The 12281-nt window shown below is 37.1% G+C and overlaps 1 pseudogene; it reads right to left on the bottom strand.

Moving 5' to 3' along the window:
* Positions 1-9443: 9443 nt before the first annotated feature.
* Positions 9444-11587, bottom strand: LOC143667927 (gamma-tubulin complex component 4-like; annotated as a pseudogene).
* Positions 11588-12281: the final 694 nt, after the last annotated feature.

Below are 12281 nucleotides of genomic sequence, written 5' to 3'. Positions count from 1 at the left end.
TCTACACTTTTTTTCCACTGTTCTGTTTTCTTTTTTTTTTTTTTCCTTATTGCTTATGGATTGGTCTTAAGCCACCAAACCAGCATCTCCCCTTTATGTTAAGTGAGTCTTTCATACTTTAATCCTCTATGACAAAACTTCAACCAAATTTTATATTTTGACCACCTCCATCACTGCTTGTAACCTTCTGTCAAATAGAAGAATGATAATAATAATGCATCATCCAGCTATTGCTGTAGGTACATACAGCTATTAATAGTATTTAGCTACATAAATACTTCTGCCAGCATTTGTCTGGTTTTCACACATTGACCAGAGAACCAACTATAAGCACTTGAATTTAAATCAGTACATTTTATTAAGTACTTTTTGCTTTCCAAACAGCATAGTGAACAGAAGATGTATATGATATGGTATGCCATAGAGAATTTCACCGTAATATGATCTCATTTACAATTATATAACATGACATAATGGAAGAAAAAATGAAGTGCCATGTAACTCCCACTTTGAATTATCCTGGGGGTAGATTTTAGAACCACCTCTGAAAAAGACTATATTTCCTTTTACCTATATTTAGTCTACACTTTTCTTAGAATTGTTTTTAAGAGTTTTCTTCTTTTATTGTTAAATTGAGAGTATCTTGTGAAAAGAGACCTGCCTAATCTTCTTCTACATTATAACTCCAGGGCTTAGAATAGTGTCTAACAAATGTTAGGTGCTCAAAAAGGACTAACAATGTGTGACCGAATTGAAGGTTCAATTGAAGGTGTACGTATGGTAGTGAAACTTCCAAATGGCATTTCTAGAATAACAGTTGTTAGTAAATTATATTGAAATTGCTGTGTTAAGTTAGTTACTATTTTACTACAACAAATTGATAGTTACTGTCAAAGTACAACACTCTTGATCAATAAAAATACTTATCAAATCCATCTGATGCATTTAAATCTCCTCAAACTCTTTTCACTGACAGGCAAATAATGACCCTCCTGCAATGTTTCCCACAAGTGGGCCATAATTAAAGGTCACACAACTGTATCTATTGTTCAGTCATTAAAATTCATTGCATTGAATCAGTACCTTCAAAAGATCCTAATTAATATGCAGTGGTAATTATTAAAAAGTGGTAGTATTACACAGAAGTCTTTCATGAACTCTAGACTGCTTAGGTAAGGAAGACAAATATAGTATTCATAAGAAATGCTTTCATCTGAATTTGGGGTATATTTCAGTATATTTTCACAAGAAAGGCAATTTCATTATCATATATTATAAAATAGTACTTTTTACAGTTAGCCAACTCTTAGCCTATGATTTGGAAATTATAAATCATACCATTGCCAATGATAATACATTAGTTTACCCAACAAGACAGTGTTTGCTTTTTTAAGTTTAATACAAAAGTATTGGGAATCATAAAGTTTATTATCAATGGTCTTTAACATTCATAGCTTCTATGAAGTTGGGTCTTGTAGTATAAATTTATTACAATGGAGATTCCTACGATATGTTGTTCACAGGAAACTGATTCGTGTTCCATTAACCCAGATCTATGAGAAATGGAAGTAAAGATTCATAGATAACGAGAGCATTTTTTAACTAAGTTTGCGTGTTTGCAGATATTTCTCCTAAGGTTTCCTCATGATTAATACTAGGTAACAGGCTATTCAGGTTCACTGTTTTTTGTTAAGGAGCAGCACTTATCTAAATAATGAAAAACTAACAGATATGTATTCTTAAGTTAATTGTCATGTCAGTGTTATGGAGTTCATGCAAGGTACTATACAGTTTTACATAATACAAACAGGAAAATCCATCTTAAGGCATGAATTTTTGCACCTGTTTTGTTAATTTTCCTTTGGAAAATACTGAAAACTTAAAAAAATACACTTATGATTTTTGTCTATTCTTACATCTGTTTTTCAGAAATATAGAATTATGTACAGCATCATATTTAAGTGTTTCAGGGCTTTTGAAAAAAATATATATATATTCATTTTTTAAGTTAAAATTTTATTTCTTCTTTTAGACATTTTCAGTGTTTTCCTACATAAAATATTGTGATAAAATATCATGTATCTTTCTACTTTTAATAATTATATGGTCAAAATACTTTTGAATTTTGCCTTGGAACACATTTCCTGTTCAGTTAATACTTCCAAAATGGAAGGTAAACATTAAACACAATATTACAAATTATTGAACAAAATATTACACGAAAAAGTTTTCATTACAATTTTGGTTATGTCCACAAAGGCAAACTATCTATTGCTTTAAGATTGTATAGTAAGGTAATATAACCTTGCCTAAGGAGTTGGATGTCCCTTGAGTTTGATCCTGAAGGATTTACAAGCATGAGACAAACCAAAAAAATGCTTCTTAACTGAAATTAAGAGCATTCCAGGCAGAGGGAGTAGCAGGTATGCATCAGTAAAATATAAGTTAACAAGTTACTTGGCTTGATTGAGCAACTGAATTAAGTATAGGTTATTTGGAATGTAATGACTGAATGGATGAGAGTTTGAAGATGAAGTTTTAAAGGTAGTTAGTGGATTCCATTTATCCAGGTGGGTAAATTTCAATATCCACTAAAGCAATAAGATGCTGCTGACTGTCATGGTCTGTTTTAGTTTCCTAGCGGACACCATGAAATGGGTTGACTTCAAATTATGGGAATGTATTCACTTATAGTTTGAAGCCATGCATAAGCACAAATCAAAGCATCATCAAGGTCAGGTTTTCTTTCCAAACACCAGCTTTTGGAGATCCTTGGCTCCTCTACCACATGGCAAGGCAAGTGGCCACATCTGTTGGTCTGTCCTTTCTCTTTCCAGTTTCATTGCTTTCAACTTTTTGCTCTTGTGGCTTTCTCTCTCTTTGTATGAATTTAATTGTTTTATAAAGGATTCAAGTAAAATGATTAAAACTCATTCAGTTGAAGTGTGTCACAGCTTAAGGGATGTAGAACCAACAGGTTCTATTTACAATGGGTTTACACCCATTGAAATGGATTAAAATTAAGAACATTTTTCTAAGGTACATACAGCTTCAAAGCATCACATTCCAAGTACATGATAAGATTTGCATTTTAAAAAGCTTCCTCTGGATGCAGTATGAATAATAGATTGGAGTTGACAGTAAAAGGAATCAGGAAGCCATTGCAAATGTCCATGTGAGAATTGATGGTGATTAGATTAAAAATTATGGTGGTGATTGAGGGAAGTGGAAAGAGACAAGAAATATTTAAGAGCTGCCATTTGGTATAATCAAAATACTCATCTTTGATCCTGGGATTCTTTAAAGACAAGATCTATCATATACATTTTTCTACTTCTACAGATATTCCAAGACTTTTGTTTATTTTCACTATCTGAAAGGACCAAATACCCAGGTTTTCAACCTTCATTTTTCCTTTTATTTTCTGATTTCTTCAATTAGACTATCTAGAATAATGGCATATTAAATGATTGACTTTTGCAGAATATAAAAATTGTTCACACAACATTTTGATCTCTATACTGGTGTATATAACTATGATCATTATATGTCATTCATCAATATATTCCATCCAATTGGCAAGTTGTACAAACAGCATAACAAAAATTTTGTTGCTCAAGCAAAAATTGTCTTCCAGTTACTGCTAGGGAAATATTTTTATTCTCTTTCCATATTCTTTCTTTCAGTATTAACTTCCTTATTATTCCTTGTCTATAGTTTGCTCAGCTTCTTTCTTCTTGAATGAATGGAGGAGTCAAATATGTTGCTTAGTTGTTAGGGTTTGATCAGATAAGTAAAGCAATTCTCAGTAATACAGATTAAGAGTGTGTTTGTATAAGGTTTCGACCTTACTCTATTGTGAAGACAGTTTAAATAAACTGTTTAAGACTACTAATTCTGTCTTTGGTGGTGGGCTGAAGTCAGCAGGGTGGACAGTTGGGAAGGAAAGATAGATATGAAAATGGAGAGAGCAAGGAGGAACTCAGAGGCCTGAGGATGAAATGGAACCCCCAGGACAATTAAAAATCTATTGTCTGTTTCTCAACCCCTCCAACCTACAACTTCCATGAGAAGAGTAACTCAAGGGAGAAGCTGGAAAATTTCATCATGGAACTGCTCAGCCACTAGGCCCAGGATTTAGAGACACTGAAAGAGGAGTCTCACTTGGATATCATGAGAGCTGCCAGCCCAGCTACTAACCCATAACGATGAAGTGACTTGACATATCAATGACCATGTGTAGGGTTTGCTGCACCACTCAACCTGACACGAACTGTCCAAGCCTACACTTGGCTGCAGTTGAATTTCTCCTTCCAAATCTTGCCCAGATTGTTCTTATGCTTCTGGGAAGAATAATTCCATTTTAGCTAAATTAGCACAGTACAAATCACCACATTACTTCTGCATTAAAGGTATGAATATTTTTGGTTCTCAAACCTGGCAATCTTCTGAGTTAAAAAATAATTGGCATTCATTTTAATCTCAAGAGCTATACATTATGAAAAAATGTTTGAATAGGCTGAATAGGAATACAGAGACTATAATTTTTTTATATTTTCTAATTGCTTTACAAAAATATTGCAGTATAGGTAGAGCAATATTATGATTAATAACATGAACAAGAATAAAATCTGTAGGGCTCTCAGTTACTACTGCACTGAATGTGAACAAAGATTTCAAAAAATCACACCATATAATGAGTTCTATATTTTCTTAATAAGTTGATAATACTCATTGTTTTCAAAAAGAACTAAAATAATAAATCATCTTCAAGTACTCAGCATTTCAAACTATGTGTGATGTGTGTCACAGAAGGTATCATCCCATGTTTCAGATTAACAAATTAAGCTCAGAACTCTCAGTTACTTGGCCATGGTCAATTATCTGATACATGAAGTAAAATCTAAGCTCAAGACCATCTATCTTTTGATGCTGAGCAGAGTGAACTGTACTTTCAATATAATACAGACACACACACACAATCACACATTTAAACATTTATCTCTCTGCCTTGTGATTCAAGTTATAAATTAAGTCCATATGTTTACCTAATTTCCTCCCAAAGATACTATTAAAATTATAGCAATGAGATTTTAAAGGTACAAAAGCACAACAATGAGGAGAATAGGAGATGGATCATTAGAAGATGAAAGATTTTGAATCTTTTCTAGAATATGAATGTAGATGGAGTTACAGTGACTAAAGAAGCAAAGTGAAAATTCCACAAATTAGAATGAATACAGAAAGGTTAAAACCAAGGAGGGAATTTTTTTTTTTCCTGTAAGAATTCTGGATATGTTCTGAAACTCAGTGCAGTCTAGGACGCAAGCAAGGCTAATATGTAGTACTAAAAACTGGGGGATTAATTGCAATGGTGCTCAGGAGTCTCTTGACAACATGCTCTGTACCTAAATCCACAACTGTATTTCTATCAGCTGCAGAAGAAAATAGCCAACAACTAATCTTAACTCAGGTAAACAAACACAAAAACAAAGTGAGTTATTTTCTAAAGGAATTGAGTTAAGTACCTCAGAAGCAGAGTAGTTCATGGGAGAGTGTTTCAAACAAAGACATTCCTAATTATGTTCTTTTGACAAACAACAGCATAATGGCTTTTCACTGTTAACTTACCACAGATCAGTGTTTGCAGATAAATAAGCCCTCCTGTGTACACTGAGTGTTATAAGCCTTCCCACTGATTTATTTTAAATAAAAATAGAAACCATGAATCAACAGACATTTGATAAAGGTCTAAAGAGTAAGACTAATGGTAAAGATAAACAAATAGAAAACAAAACCAAAGTTCTAGGAACATAGGAAAGTTTAAATATAACTTCATACTGGAAAAAGATAAAAGACATTATACCCATAAACTAAAAACAGGTTGATATTAAAAGGGATATGAAACCAAAAATTTAAAAAGACATCTTAGAAACACTTAAAGTTTATTGAAATATGAACATACATACAAAACAGTGCACAAATCAAATGTTGTACAGCTCAATAACTTTTTTTTTAGAAGTTCATTTAGTTTATTTTCCTATATTAGTTAGGAACTGTTTTAGATAGTAAACGGCTGGAATACAATATACCAGAAACAGAACGGCCTTTAAAAAGGGGAATTAATTTATTAAGTTATTAATTCACAGTTCTATGCTGTGAAAATGTCCAAATTAAGACATGGCTAGAAAAATGTCCCATCTAAGGCATCCAGGAAAGATACCTTGGTTTAAGAAGGCCAATGCTGTTCAAGGTTTTTCTCTCAGCTGGAAAGGCACATGGCGAGATCTGCTAGCATTCTCTTCAGACCTCTTCAATGGCTTCCCTGGGGCTCTGTCCTTTCTGATGGCTCTGTCCATTCTGGTGGATCTCAGCTTTTTCCAAATGATTCCCTTGTAAAGGCTCCAATAAGCAACACCACTTTCAATGGGTGGAGACATATCTCCATGGAAACCATCTTCTCAAAATTACCATCCGCAATTGGGTGGGTCACATCTCCATAGAAACAATAAAAAATATTCTATCCAACAATAATGAATTTGGATTAAAGAACTTGGCTTTTCTGGGGTACACAACAGATTCGAACCAGCACAGGAACCTTCTGTAAATGTGTGAGGATTTGTGCTTAAGTTCAATATTCCCAATTTGTGAGGCTAGGGAACTAAGTTTTAAGCAAAGCATTAAAAAAAATGCAAGCTCAGGAGCATGATTTGGATTATTCATGGCTCCAGAACAAAAATGGAAATCAGGTGGGTTGCCATGTCTTCTGGCCAAGGTCCCAGAACATAAACATCATTCACAGAAGGAGGGAAGATGGAGATCTGTTGGTGGGGATGTGTAACCCGATATATAGTTTAATTTTGGAAACATTCAGAAAGGTCATTTATAGAGTATCATATGTCATGCTAAAGCCCATTCCAATTGCAAGATGGTGTATCAGACTCTTTAACAGACAACCCCATGCTAAACCTTTTCGGAATCTGAAGTTGCTCTTGGTATCAGAACAACAGCAGACCTTCCTGAAAGTCTGGTCTGAGATTCTCAAGACCGGAAGGGCAGCCTCCATGAAGCTGCACCATTCAAGTGCCCATAACAGAGGTATCTGGAAAGTATGTGTGCCGTTATTGCTCCAAGGAGGTCCTTAGCTATTTAGCCTTATGTCCTAAGTCTCAGTCTTAATTGGTTAAACTTATCCATTTTTCTAAGAAAAGAAAAGTACTATGTGTAAGAGGTTGAGAATTGGGCTGTTCTTGTTTCTAATGGTTTGCAGGGGTGAAACTGTTAAACATTTCTTCAAGGTCCATATCATAACTTTTCCCTTTTGTCTGTAATATATAGCACTGTGTTTGAACAGAATAGTATGCACTGGCTTGAAAGCACATCTGTCTTTTTAATGGAGGGCTAAATTTAGTCTCCCTTCAGTGTACACTGTCTTCCATTCTTGCAGATACTTCTTTTTGGGTATTTGATGTGGTAGTGACAGACACTTCGTGCATATCCTTGGTGCTTATGTGTGCTGAAGCATTATAGCTGCCTGTGGGGTTACAAGAGTGGGTGATATAATGCCTCTAGGTTGGGGAGAAAATTGAATTCAAGAAGCATCCAAAATATGCACACTACTGTGTTTCTCACTAAAAAGGTTTGGTCTTAGTGTTTTATTCCCGACTGTTGTGAAGATTGTGTTAACCAGATTTTAAATATCTTGTGTATAACTCAATTCCTTGCATGGGTTTTGTACTTAGTCTTATTTGCTGGACCTTTATGATAAAAGTAAGTGTTGACTCTCTTTGGTTGTAATAACTGGAATTTCTTTGGCCATTCCACTGAGCATAACTTAAGAACACATGGCAAGCAGCGTACCTCCTCTAAGGTTTTTAATGGCTTGCTCACTTTGGGAGGATAGCTAGCCAAGGAAAATAAAGAAATTAGGAATTGATTTTAAAACTTTCTGCTATAATTCATCATTAAAAGGTTATCCTGGGCTGTCTAAAATTCTGTACTTCCTAATAGTTGTGCCAAAAGTTGAGTGGAATTGAGGACAGCTCTAAATTTCCTGACAGTTTTTTAAAAATATCTCTTTATAGAGTCGAGTGCACCGGCAGCTGAACTGTGAGTACTCCCAGTTGTCAGTGCCGAAGGGGAAAAGTATTAATTGCTGTAAATGGGCAACAACACAAGCTCAGTGGGATGACTGAGAAGTCAAGGTTAAACCTGAGACACACATGCAGGAACACTTGGACATGTTAAAAGCTCTAGCTGGAGATCCAGTATGTATTTTAAATTGTTGTTGCCACAATTCCTGGAAGCTATTCCTTCCCTAACACTAACATAACCCCTACTCATGTCCTCTCAATCTCTAAGGTGCAGGGATCAGCAATTTTTTAAAGGCCAAAGGCTAAATATTCTAGGTTCTGTGAACCATTTGTTGTCACAATACTCACCTTTGCTATGGTAGCATAAAAGCAGTCTTAGACAGTACGTAAACAAATAACTGTGGCTGGGTTCCAATTAAACTTTATTTAAAGAAACAGGCAACAGGCTGTAGTTTGCATGACCCCTGTTCCAGAGGCAGCAGCTGAAGAAATAAGAATACAGTAGCACGTGGTAAAAGATGTAGAGAAGAGAACTAGATTCAGTGACTACAATCTGAAGCCTGTACATTGCAATGCTTTAATGTTTGGAGGGGGATGTTCAGTGACTATGTATTTGCTTTACACTGATAATGAACATTAATGGTCACCACTGATGGTTGGGCCATATAAGGAGAACTGCAACTCCTGGGGTTCTACTTAGATGGAATAATCGGACTAGAAATTTCCTGTATTTGAAATCTGGCAATTTAACCTCAGTTTTTTTTTTTCTTAAGGACCTTTTTCTTTGAAAACAAAAATACTTAAATATATCATCATTAACTAGAACTGCCCTTCAGCCTGAAACAATATAATTGGAAATTATTGGCAACATTCCTTAGATTTACAGTTGATAGTCTGTGTAGTAGGTATAAATTGCTTGCTGTGGGAAGAGAGGAAAGCTGTTTCTTTTCTTGGTTGGTGATAACATCCAGCATTTTCTCTACTTATAAACAGTTACTTTTTTACATATGAGCTGCAAAATATTTAGCTTTCTGATCTGTACTGTTTACTCTCTATGTTCTGCAGTTTGGACAGCATCTAAGTTCATAGTAGATACTCAATAAATGACTGTTAAATAAATGAGTTTATCTTACAAATGCACCAAACATAAAGCCATCAGAGCCCTTGAATAGTCAGCAGGTCAAGAGTTGATGCGACTCATTCTCCTTAGCGGATGAGTTAAAAACTGACCTAAAGTGTGCAGACCCCTTCCACATGGGAATTATGGAAACGATTTGTCCTGCTGAGTATTCAATAATTGCTTCTAGCAGAAAAAGTAGAGCCTTCTCACTAAGCTGTAGACATCGGTGAGTGGCTAAGAGAATGGAATATTGATTTCAAATCTTCTTTTACAGACTTGAGAACATGGTACCATTGACTGTTTTACTTTATAGACCAGAAAATTTCACATCCACAAACTGTCCAGAGTTCCACAAGCCTGAGTATGATATTCATTATAATCTACTTGTAACAATAACTGAGCCAAATCAGAGTTGATCTGATGATTTTGAACACTGGAGAGACTCTTGAACAGGCTGGAGTTAAAGCCCTTCATAAGAATTCTCAGCTGTGTGGCCCCATGCTCATCCAAGGGACCCAGGTTCTGATGATCAGGGAACAAAAGTTGTGACAGAGATCTAAGATTTCATTCACAGGTTTCAACAAGATAAAGGACCAATCCAGGAAACTGCTCGGGAAGTGGTCATGAGCCAATCAGATGCTTTCCAAGTCTACAGTTGGGATTGATTTGGTGAAGCAGCTGTGAAAGTTGAGATTCCAGCACATCTACTGGAGACACTACTGGAGGTTATCCACCAAGAAGGCCATGTAATTACTTCAGCACCACTTGACTACATCTGTCTGATTGGACTTGAGATGCTTCTGGTGCATCTATAGGACCTAGAAGTGCTGCAGTCCAGCTTGTACCCAGCACACACCCAGTATGTACTTGAAGCCAACACTGTAGATATCCAAGACAGCAGGGGTGAAGAGAATTTGGAGTGGCCCCTGCACTTTGAGGGAAAGACCTAGGACTGCCCATCCAGATGCAGGGCTCTTAGGGGAGAAGTTTCCCAAGAAGCCCATTCTCCTGCCTGACCAGCATCGTTATGCTCCTTTACAGGATACTCAACTGTCAATGCAACAGAAGGAGAAGTGTCATCATCTAGGAGTACTTTGCGTGCCGACTACTGGAAGGCCATATTCACGCCATGCTCAGTACCAGGGTGGGCAGTGCTTTTAACATGTGTTGAGCCGTGTGGATGAAGGCCGAAAACAGTTATCCAATCCCAGGAAATAAAAATCTTTCCTGACCTTCAGCTGACCCAGTAATTCAGCCTTTTCTACATCAGCTTCTGGAGATGCTCAACACCAGTGCTGAAAATCCACCACACTGAAGAGCCGCTGCTGCTTGAGGCGAGGCTGCTTGAAGCGTCCTCCTGGTTTTTCATAATGGATCATTTTCCAGTCAGGTTCATGCTTTGATTCTCAAATATTTGGGCAGATTCTGCAACAAACGGGATTTTTTTTTTCAGCAGCCCTCACTGGAATGTAGGATGGCAAAATTTCTACATGCAGAGAAAACTGCTTTAGAGATGGAGCCAACATATTGTCTTCCTCAATCATGCACAAGTCCTGAAGTTATCTCCATTGTTTTCCTATCATTCCCCCAATGCCCAGAGCCTCCTCATCTTCCTCTGGCTGAGCAGAGACATTATCAGACAATGGACCCTGTTTGATAAAGAACTCGTCCATTCTCATCCAAGAGTGTCCATGCAGAATCCAGGCTGAGAGCTCCTTGTACATGACCCCACGACACACAGGCAGGATCTTTTCTACTTTTCGCACTTCACTGGAAGGAAGCAAACCACCACGACCACCCCTACTCCCACCCTCCACCCACACCCCCTCCCCAGACAACTGTTTGTAGTCTGTTTCCAGGAGTGGGAAATATGAATCTTTTGTCTTTTGATCTGCTTTACTGCAACCACCATAGAGGGAAACAAGACCTGGAACTGATGAACATGTAATATGAGGATGGGGATCAGCTAAGAACACTTATTCCAAATCAAGCAGTGGCGAAAAAACAGCCACACTGAATCCATGTCTGTGCAGAAGGCCCTCAAATCAATTTCATGAATCCACTTGGTCCAGCTGAGATCTGTGGCGACCCTGTCACTGCACATGACCCGTGTAGGGCTCAGTGAATTCAGTGAAGTGAAGACAGTCTGTGCTGAGATGGCAGAGTCGATTCAAGATGCTGGATTCTCTGGGATGGAGAAACAAGAAGTCCTTAACGCAACATTATCCGCCTATATACCTGAAACTGTGCATAATTCTACGGGAGAAAAGCAAAACACGGATTCAGTTTTCAAAGACTTGAAGGCCACTTCCCTTGATCCGGGTGAAAACAGACCCCAGTACCTGCTCAGAGCCTACAGCAATTTGTGGATCATTCCCCACGGCAGGTCACTTTCTCCTCGGAGCTCTCTAGGTGACCATGAAGGCGAAGCTCGCTCCTCAGGCACCCAGGCCCCTGAAACAAGCCGTTCCTCCAAATCAACCCCGCCCAGACACCTGCTCCAGATGGAGCAGTCTGGAAGCTGGGAAGGTGTCGGCGCCCCCGAAACTGCAGGAATCCCGGAAGTACCTAGGTAACTTTAACGAAGTGAGAACATTCATGTAATGATGTAAAGATCAAAAGATCCCTCCTCCCAGCAAAAATAATTGCCATGCTGATTAGATCTGCCCCTTATATATTTATATATTTACCTGGACTCATCCAGTATAAATTCTTTTGTGCTTCGTCTTCTGCGCAACATTTTGTTTGTATTTTGTGTGTTTGTGTCCATGTTATTTTGCATAGTGATAGTTTTGTTCACTTTCATTTCTGCATAGTATTCCACCTAGGGATATACGAGAATTATATTTATATATTCTACTATTCAACTCATTTCGTTTAGGGTGCTATTATGAATAGTGCTGCTTTCAACATGTTTGAACTGAGTTTTCAGTGTACACATATACAGGTTTCTGTTACATTTGTACCTGAGGGAAAATTTGCTGCTTGAAAGGAATGCAGATGTTCAACTTTGCTAGATACTGCCAACTGTTTTACAAAATGATTTTGAAGATTTGTTCTCCCGCCAG

This window comes from Tamandua tetradactyla, chromosome 24, assembly GCF_023851605.1.
Source record: "Tamandua tetradactyla isolate mTamTet1 chromosome 24, mTamTet1.pri, whole genome shotgun sequence".
In the NCBI taxonomy this organism is placed as follows: Eukaryota; Metazoa; Chordata; class Mammalia; order Pilosa; family Myrmecophagidae; genus Tamandua; species Tamandua tetradactyla.
This window is presented reverse-complemented; position numbering and strand designations above follow the sequence as displayed.